General features: G+C 36.3%; 1 pseudogene; it reads left to right on the top strand.

Annotated features, from left to right (window-relative positions):
* Nucleotides 1–8,157: 8,157 nt before the first annotated feature.
* On the top strand, nt 8,158–9,353 carry LOC103562343 (olfactory receptor 6C76-like; annotated as a pseudogene).
* Nucleotides 9,354–10,840: the final 1,487 nt, after the last annotated feature.

The following is a 10,840-nucleotide window of genomic DNA, read 5'->3' as shown; positions in this document are numbered from 1 at the left end:
AGTATCTAAATTTAAGAACATATTAAATCACTTTACTAGCAATTGAAGGCTGGAAGGGTAAATTGGAAGACAGGTAAGTAATAAATACCCAAAATAAAGAAATATGTACATAGAGAATAAGATATCTGTGGGGCACAGTCAGTAGTTCTAACATACATGTAAATTGAAGTCTCAGAAGAAGAGAGAGAATATAGGGAAGAAGCAATATTCAAGGCAATAACTGCAAAGAACTTTCTAAAGTGCTAAGATATCAACCCATGGACTCAAGAAGCTCAGTGAAGCCAAGCAAAAACCACACTCCGTGGCCTCTTCACTGAAACTTACTGAAACTGAATGCAGGCAAAGTATGAGTTCAAAACCCTTGGTAATGCGTGTTTGTATCTATCCAGTCAGTAGCTGGGCATACTTTTCTGAAGGCAGGGCTATTGTCAAAGGGAAAATAGAATAGGTAATAATGGGATGATGTAGAAATACCCCATATAATAGTAATTTCTCCGATTCACCGGTATTTCTTTCTTCTCCGCAGCAGAAAGGAAAAGGGAAGTTTCCCTAGTGGGAATTCCACACAAAGAACTTGTTATTTAGGTTGAAAACGGTGAAAGACAAAAAAAGAACACTGAAGTAACTCAGAGATAACTATACCCTCAGAGATGATGTTTTAAAAAAAGAAAGTATATGACTTTCGAGGATAGAGAACAAAAAGCATTGATGCTTCTGCCTTGGCCCCTTGGATTGTCTACTCTGGGGGAACAGGCAGATTTCCAGAACTCAGGTGCTCAGAGTAGGTGCTGCATGGAGTTGGTGCTTTCTTATGAGGATGTGTTGCTGTAATGGATGCTTTGGTCCTTGGGAACTCAGAAGAAGGACCTCATATCTCTGAAGATGGGCACAGCTTACTCCTGCTTACACATTTGAGGGCCAAGGTGTGGCTATTTCTGAAAACAGTAAAATAGGCTGAAGCCTGGAGCCAATCGCCTTTATGAAGACAACTTCCACTGCAAGGGCCATCGGGCAGAAGCCAAGACCAAAAAATTGGAAAAAATTAATCCTTTTGTTTTCTCCCACTTTCTAATTTTGTGTAGTGCCTCTTATTGTCAGAGCCTATCAGGAAGCCTGATGGCAAAGGAGACTGGGTAATGTAGTTTTCAGTGACTGATTCCCAACATCCAGAACTAAGTATTAAATGGTGGAATTGGAGCTGAAAAATTATCAATAAAAATTAGCATATTTTCCTTTCTGATATTTTGCATGATTTTATTTCCTTACATTCAAGATCATAAATATGTCATTTGGCTACTTGAGGCCATGAAATATAAATAGAAATGCTGTGTCATTTACAAATGGAGCTATATAACAGCCTTTACTTTATTCTCCACTTTAGTTTCCTCCTGACCATTACTAATGATATTTTAAATGATATTAACTTGGGTCCCAGAAGAAGCAAGATGAGGAGCAGTGTCTTTAGCCAACCTACACTTGACACGTGTTTGAAAGGAGAAATAATTTTGTTTTAGCCATTGAAATGTTGATGTGGTTTGTTAATGAAGCACACCATAGACAATGCTCAATGGTATACCAATGATGGCTTTGTGAACAGTTGCAGAAAAACAACGCAGACGTAGCTATCCCTATCTTTCCCTTGCTTTAGTATCCCTTTACATTTTCCCAACTATTTCATCCAAAAAATATGTTGGTGGTGACCTTTATAATTTAAACATAATTTTGCAAGTTACTAAAGAGAGATTTTTCACTGAACTACAAGAGGAGTGAATGTCACCCAAAGAAAAATAAAACTGATGGTAATTTGCCCTTCCTTTGGTGAAGAGATTGAGCTTACTTTTGATTGCCCGTGAGATGTTGACTTTACGTTTTTTACTTTATTTTATTTTATTTATTTATTATTTATTTTATTTATTTATTATTTCTATTTTATTTACTTTATGCTGTTCTTTCTAAAGTTGCTCTTCTTCATGTTTTATACGTGTAGAAGTGTTTTACTGAAGTAAGAATTAATGGAAGAGCCTGTGGTAAGTGGCGTGCATTTTATAATCAACTTTTGCTCTCTAACTTCTTAGTTGAAGCCGTGAAGGGAAAAGGCGCTCTTCCAAGTCCTAGTTTCTTATAGGAAAATTTTGTTCTCCAAGTAAAAATCTTCGCACACATCTTCTAAAAACATTAGAAGAAAGAGTAAATATGATTACCCATAGCTCAGCCCTCAGCATAAGAAGACTAGAATAATCATCCCTAAGTCCAAACCCAAACAAGGAGTAACGTGGGAATGTTGTGAAGGGAAGTTAGTTGAAGTCTCAGAAGTAGCAAAAAATTTAAAACAAGAAATAAATACAAACTGATAAGATCAATGAGGGTTCACCTCAGAAAGACTATCTCGCATTAAAAAGAAAAAGAATGAATTTGGTGCATCAGATTGCCAGTTTCCAGGGAATCCAAAGGAAAAGGATAGAAAGCTTGCAAAATCTGAACTTGCTTTCTTAAAAAGGCATCACTTACGAGGCAGAAAGAGGACCTTGTGTAACAGTTTTCTATGCTGCATAACAAATTACCACAAATTTAGCACCTTAAAACAGCATACATGTGTTATCTCATAATTGCTTGTGGCTATCTGCAAACCTCTACTACATTGTTCAAACATCATGATGACAAATAAAAATGGCAAGCAATAGGATATATTGGAGTATATGAGGAAGCCATTTGGTATAAGCCTAATTCAGCCTGACTTTGTTTTTCCAAAAGGGCCTGACCTTGGCCATTGAGCATACATTGTATATCTGCTTTAGATATTCCCTATGGCAAGAACAAAGGCCCTTGAGATAAAGGTGCAACTTCCCTCCCCCTCCCAACATTGACATTTCCTTAAAGATTAAGCATCTTTCCTTAGGCTAGGAACTGATTGCTGCGCTCACCTGTGATCACCCAGCTCAAGACAATAGACTTGCTTCCTGCTATGCCCTCTGAGACAGCAGACCCAATACCCACTGTGTCCATCACGTGCTGTGCCGACAGAGCAGTCTCGTGACTATTGTAAAAGGGACATTTCAATCCTATGTGAAACATCCTCTTTGAGGGTATATAACCACCCTATATACCCCCACTTCTTTGGAGTGCTCTGTTCCTTTGTGGAAAGACTCTCCCGGGTTATAATCCTCAGATTTCAGCTCAGAATAAACTCACCCAAATTTTCATTTATAGATTGGTTATGGATTATTTTCGTTGACGATATTATAAGGTTATGATATTCCAAATAGTAAAATTGTATAATTATATGATACTAATGCAATTATGGTACTATGTACAATGATATAAAAACACTCATTTTAAAATTTTTAGGATATAGGATTAATAAACAAATATTCATAAGGTAAGAGATAATATGAATATATATTTTAACTATGGAAGGAATTACTAAAAAAATATTTAAAGTTCTAAGAGCTGTGCCTTCAAAACATTCCCAAGATTTTATTAATATCTTATCAAATGCATAAACTTTAGATACACAAACCGTTCATTCAAAGTGTTTGTGTGTGTGTGATTCTGCACACTGTAGTTTATTGATGTACGGCAGAGTTCATTTACCAGAACACACAGCGGAAGGAACTGAAAACCTTAGTAAATTGAATGGCTAGGTTTTGTGCTTTATGTGTTTTGAATTTTGATACCTAAAGAGAGAGTCTACAATATTATATTTTTGTAGAAGAGAGGTATGGGGTATCATTTAAAATGGGAGGGCTTAAAAATAATTTTTTTAGTGTCAAGCACCAAGGAAACTATTAAAGTGTTTAGAATAACAGAATTTTCCATCTAAAGTGGAATATCTTCTCACCCAGGGACACCAAATAAAAGAGACACGCAACTAACCTCCCTTTCCCATGTCTATGGCAAATAATTACAAATAAATTGCACGATTATTTCTTTAAGAATGGGGAAATGACCTCAGAATCCTTTTCAACACAGTGTCAACATCATTAGAGTTGACCTGTGAGATGAGATTTATTGTATCCCTGATATGGTCCAACTTTCTCACTTGTGAGATGAAGAAAGTGAAACCCAGAAGGAGGAAGGGAGTTGTCCCAGGTGACTCAGTGAATTGGTGAAAATTTAGATCTACACCCCAATTCAGTTAACTTTCCATACACCATCCTGCCTACCTCTTTGTTCCTTTCCTGGTCATGGCTTCTGCAATAATTTATTCATTCCGAACAAAGCAGGCATGCCAAAATTAGGAGCACTTTATGGTGGCACATACAACGTCAAACTCAGCCAGAAGATTCATGGCATGTATGTTCCCCCAAGTTGAGAAAAGAGCATCCCTCTCCTAGTCACCATAAAATGTTTCCTGACAGCCAATTCTTACCCTAAACTAAACACAGGCTTTTTTTGCATATCAACCTTTTTCTCAGTCCCCTAATATGGCTTCAAGGGGCACTCCTCAGCAGGCAGCCAACCAGAACTGAGCTTTGCTGGAAATCTGCGGGAACCTGACATCTCCTGCCTGCTGCTGCTTATGCCTCAAGGTTGCCCAGACAAAGCCTGGAGCTGCTAGAGGATGCACAGCCTAGGTTCCAAATTCTGGAGCGCCTCTTCCCTCTTCCTTTAGTGTAACTGTGTGTGTGGAACTTCCCAGAGGAGAATGTGAAAGGGTCCCCCCTCTTTTTTTTTAAGTTGTGATAAGAACACTTAACATGAGATCTACCCTCTTAACAGATTTTTAAGTGCACAATATCATGTTGTTAACTACAGGCACAATGTTGCACAGAACATCTCCTCCTCCCATCTTTGCCAACCACACTTCTACTTTCTATTCTTTGATTTTGACTAGTCTAGGTACCTCACATAAGTGAAATTACATAACATTTGCGCTTTTGTGACTGGCTTTAAAATTAGCATAATGTCTTCAAGGTTCACTGGTAGTGCAGCATGTGTCAAACTTTCTTTCTTTTTAAGGCTGAAAACTATTACATTGTATATGCACACCACGTTTTCTTTATCCATTCATCGGTCAATGAACATTTGGGTTGCTTCCATGTCTTGGCTATTGGCTGCAGTGACCATGAGACTACAGATATCTCTTTGAGATTCTGATTTCAATTCTTTTGGGTATACATCCAGAAGTGGAATTGCAGGATTATATGGCAATGCTGTGTTCAATTATGTGAGGAAATAATACTCTTTTCCATAGCAGTTCCACCATTTTACATTCCCACAAGCAGTGCTCAAGGATTCTCATTTTAGCACATTCTCCTCAATGCTTGCTATTTTCTGCTTTTGTATATATATATTCTCTGTCCTAAAGTGTAGGGGGAATGATATTTTATTCTCTATCACATTGGTGAGGATTAAAAGTATTCATCTTTCATATGCTGAGCTTGTGTTAAAATAGCCATTCTTGGGCCGGCCTGGTGGCATAGTGGTTAAGTTCGTGTGCTCTACTTTGGTGGCCAGGGTTCACCCATTCAGATCCTGGGCAAGGACCTAGTACTGCTTATCAAACTATGCTGTGGCAGGTGTCCCACATATAAAGTAAAGGAAGATGGATACCGATGTTAGCTCAGGGCCAGTCTTCCTCAGCAAAAAGAGGAGGTTTGATAGCGGATGTTAGCTCAGGGCTAATCTTCCTCAAAAAAAAAGGAGCCATTCTTATAAAAGTGTGGGATACAAACAACCATTTCTCTACAGCAATTTGTAAAAACATATATGAACATTTTAAGTATGCAAAGTTACGATCAGTAACTTCTTTTGTGGAAACTTACTCTCCAAAGATAATAGGACAATAATGCCAAGGTGTATCTGTATATCTACACATTCTAATGTTATTTATAATAGGGGATTTGAATTGCTCAACAAATGGGAATTTGATTCATTAGGGCATATAAATAAAAAGAAACCATATTCAGCCATTAAAACCGAAGTTGGAAATGTATATATTAATAACAATGGTTAACTATTGCTCAAAATGAAGATTTTATAATTAAGTGTCAAGGACTTAAAACTATGTATGTACTAAGGGGCCACCCCGTGGCTGAGTGGTTAAAGTTCCATGCGCTCCACTTCAGCCACCCTGGTTCATAAGTTTGGATCCTGGGTGCCGACCTGCTCCACTCATCAGCCATGCTGTGGAGGTATCACATATACAGAATAGAGGAAGATTGGCACAGATGTTAGCTCAGGGTGAATCTTCCTCATCAAAAAAACTGAAAAAAAAATTGTGTGTATTGTGTGAAGACAACCTCTTTAAAAGGATTCATGTTGTGAATTTTTCTTAAATTATATTTGTCTCTACAGTGGTCACAAAGTCTCTAATAATCCAACTAGTAAACCTTTGTTTTTGAAGTACCATTATTAGTTACACAAAAATAATTTAAATATACTAGTTTTCACTTATATGTTCAACAAGATGCTATTTCAAAGAAGGTATATTTCTTAGCATTGTATTTATTCACTGTGGAACAAGTTTGCTTCATTTGTTCATCAGTAAAGAATAGCTTTGGTATACAATATAAAATATATTTGGATTTTGTACTGACGTGTTGGAAATCGTATAGAAACATAAAGGTGAAATTTGATTTGCTTCTAATTTAAGATGTATACTAGTTACTTAGCTCAACTGATGATGCAAGAAGTACTTCCTATGAAAATTTTAGCTAGACTGATGTATTTAAAGTCTTCAATAATTTTAAAATTGTTTCATAGACAGTGGAACCAGGTGCTTTTTAAAAAATAGTCCTCTGCCTGTTTTGCCTTTCATATTTTTAACTGATTCTCCACAGTGTTAAGAATGATGCATGGGTCATGGGAAAATGACTATCAGAAAATGCTGGTTTATTTTTTCTAAGCTTCTCCCCTCCCCACATACCTGGCCATCCTCCTCCTGAATAATTTCCTCAAACTTCTCCCCAGACACAGGTCTCATAATAAGCCAGTTAAAATATATTCCCCAAAGTTGATCTTGTGCGTGATTCATCAGCGCCTTATTACTATTTGCCCCAATGTCATTAAGAATTTATCTCAAAGATTACTTCTGAAGCAAAAAAAAAAAAAAAAAAAAAAAAAATTCTGCAGTGAAACACATTAAATGTGCCATGTTTACTATTTTCCTAAAGAAAATAAACAGAAATGGCTCTCTGTGAAATATCAGAATAGCTTATCAAAAAATAATTCTAGATCGTTTTTCTTTTGTAACTTTCCTCGAAGATTTGGTGTTAAGATGGCAGGTGGAATATTTCAAGATTTCAGATTTGGGACAATGGTGGGGAAAACATGAGGAAACTGTTCCATTAGATGTTTTGAGAGGAAATATAAAGATTTTTATGAGGGAATGTATAGCTTTGTGGGAAAAGAGTGCAAAACAGTTATTTCTCCATGAAATATTAGCCTACTGCTTGTCTTCTGATTTAAGATAATTGAGAAAGTTAGTTTGATTCAATATTTAACACTAACCATCAATCTTTTGATAATATGTAAGTATTCTCAGTTTATTTTTATATGATGTTTCAACTTCTATTCATTGTACAGCATTGATTACTGCCCACTGGTGAGTTTCTCTCCCTCCCTCCGTTATAAATATATACATTCATTCAATAGTTAAATCAATAAATTAAAATGTAAAAATATATTAAATGATGATTTTTGTCAATTAACTGCAATATATAGAACATGGAATGCTTTCCTTAATATTGGTACGTTTACACATTAGAAAGACCTGCATATTCCTGGTGTGGTTGCCCAAGATAGTTCTAAATAACAAACATAAAGTATGTATACATTTCACATCTAAATTCTATATGTGAGCAATCCTATATTTCAATAACGTGTTTTTGAACATATTGTTTCATGCTCAACTATTAGCTAGATTTTTAAAAATTATTTTACTAGGAATTTTTGTCAAAAATCAGATATTTTCTCCCAGTTGGTGAGTTGTCTTTTCATTTTGTTCATGGTTTCCTTTGCCTTGCAGAAGCTTTTTACTCTGATGCAGTCCCATTTGTTTACTTTTTCTTTTGTTTCCCTTGCCTGAGTAGACATGGTATTTGAAAAACACTGTTAAGATTGATGTTCAAGAGGAGTTTCTCTTATATTTTCTTCTGGAGTTTTATGGTTTCAGGTCTTACATTCAAGTTTTAATCCATACATTAACCACCAGAAATGAAAAATAGGACATCAGTGACAGCTTTCATCCTCGTAGGTCTGACTGATAATCCAGAACTACAGGCTGCGATTTTCTTTTTATTTCTCACATATACAGTGAGTGTCGCTGGAAATCTTAACTATCATCATTCCTCTCCTCCTGGATTCCCACCTGAAGACCCTCATGTATTTTTTTCCTTAGGAATTTCTCCTTCTTAGAAATTTCATTAACTTCTGTCTGTAATCCTAGATTTTTGATAAGCATCCTAACTGGAAACAAATCTATTTCCTGTAATGCTTGTGCAGCTCAGCTGTTTTTCCTGATCCTCTTCACTTGAGCAGAGTTTTTTCTTCTGGCCTCTATGTCCTATGATTGATATGTGGCCATCTGCAAACTTCTACATTATACAACCATCATGAGTAACAACATCTGCTACCAGTGTGTAGTCAGTTCTTGGCTGGCTGGCTTCTTGGAAATTCTTCCACTACTCGCCATGGACCTGCAGCTGGATTTCTGAGACTCCAATGTCAGTGACCACTTCACCTGTGATTCTGCCCCTTTACTGCAAATCTCCTGCACAGACGCAAGTACTCTAGAGCTCATGAGCTTTGTTTTAGCTGTGCTTACTCTTTTTTGTTTTTTTAAATATTGGCACCTGAGCTAACAACTGTTGCCAATCTTCTTTTTTTTTTCTGCTTTATCTCCCCAAACCCACCCCCCTGTACATAATTGTATATCTTAGTTGCAGGTCCTTCTAGTTGTGGGATGTGGGATGCTGCCTCAACGTGGCCTGACGAGCGGTGCCACGTCCGCGCCCAGGATCCAAATCCTGGGCCACCGCAGCGGAGCACGCGAACTTAACCACTTGGCCATGGAGCCGGCCCAATAGCTGTGCTTACTCTTATGTCTGCTTTGACATTAGTAATTCTCTGCTACTCTTACATCCTCAGAACAATTCTGAGAATCCCCTTAGCTCAACAAAGAAAAAAGGCCTTCTCAACCTGTTCTTCGCATGTGATCGTTGTCTATCTCTTGTGGAAGCTGCATCTTTATGTATGTGAAAACATCAGCAAAGGAAGGGGTTGCTTTGGCAAAAGGGGTAGCTATCCTCAACACCTCTGTCGCTCCTATGCTGAATCCATTTATTTACAACTTAAGGAACCAGCAGGTGAAACAAGCACTTAAGGACGCTGTGAGAAAGATAATTTCCTAGAAAATATTGATCTGACATCAGTTTATAATTACGGCAAACACACATTTTTTACCAAAGAACAATAAGTAATTTATTGCTTTACTTCTTCTCTCTTCTTACTTATACTTAGAAATATAATTGTTTATGTTAATTTGGATTCAATGTCCTTACAAGTTTTCTTTTCGTGAATTCAAGCACAAAATTATTGTGGAATGATCTGTAGCATTTTCCGATGGTATAACACAAAGAAATGACTAAAGTCACTTCCTATGTTATTGTATGTACTCCAAATTCTATACAGTGTGACAACATTTATCACTGCCTAATTTATTCAAACAGAACATGGCATTATTATTTTTCATCTATTAAATCATATAATGTACATATGAATGTACCTCCTTATGTATGTACTTACATTTATATATATTTATATGTAATATATAAATCCACTGCTTTAATATATATACATTTTAAAATGATACTTAGAGGAAACTTATGAGGTACAGGGATAACTGACAAACAAACAAACATTAAGAATCAAACAATGTTGACTAGGGGGACATTAATTTTTATATTATCAGGAAATAATTAATTAAAATAAAAAACTATGCCACTAAGAACAATTTCATGAATGTAGAACTTTTCTAATTAGTGTTGTTACTTAAAGGAAAGATAATGGCATGTAATCGTGTTTCTATAAAACAATGCTACAAATTGCTGCCAAGTACACATAAAAATAAAACCAGATTAAGAAAAAAATACTTACTGGATTGGTAATCCTAGGAAGACTTGTAATTCTAGGAAATTCTCCTTAGCTCAGGAGCCAAAAAGGATTCATATGTTCATGACTTACTCAATCTCATTCTTGCATGCTTCTCTCTCTCTCTGTTTTTTCTAAATCATTTATTTGTTTAAATTTTCTTTTCTTCTTTAAGAGATACTCTTTCACCACATGATAAATAGCATAGCACTTCGCAGCCTCCAATTCACTCTTTTTAATTTTTGATACAAAGGGAAGAAATTCCTGGCCAACAATTCCAATAGAAGTGTCAATTTAAAAGAACTAATTGACTCATCTTTGGGTGTTCATCACTGACCCTCTCTTTAATCCAAGAGGGTCAGTTACGTGATTCTCAGCCACAGTGTATTGGCTAGTTTAAGTGTCCTGGTGTTAGGTCATCTAGGTTTGCACTCTGGCCTGTCATTTACAATCTTGAGACTTTGCTGGTCATCCTAAAATTGCTTAGCAATGTTAGCAATGATCATTTTCATTGTTATCATAGTTATTTTTGTTGACATACCTGCCTGGGTCATATTTTTCACTGAAAGGTAGAGTTGGAAGCTGGCTACTCTTGTTTAAAGATGAGAAAAGAAAATACCATCCAAATTTATATCAGTCAATTTCATTTGGCCAACTTGGTTTTATGGAAAGCATGTGTACCTGTGACTGCAAGGCCCTTAGAAAATAAGGGCCACCTAAGGATGCATATCAACACTCTTTAAACAGT

The sequence above is a fragment of the Equus przewalskii genome, chromosome 5 (assembly GCF_037783145.1).
Source record: "Equus przewalskii isolate Varuska chromosome 5, EquPr2, whole genome shotgun sequence".
Classification (NCBI taxonomy): domain Eukaryota; kingdom Metazoa; phylum Chordata; class Mammalia; order Perissodactyla; family Equidae; genus Equus; species Equus przewalskii.
This window is presented reverse-complemented; position numbering and strand designations above follow the sequence as displayed.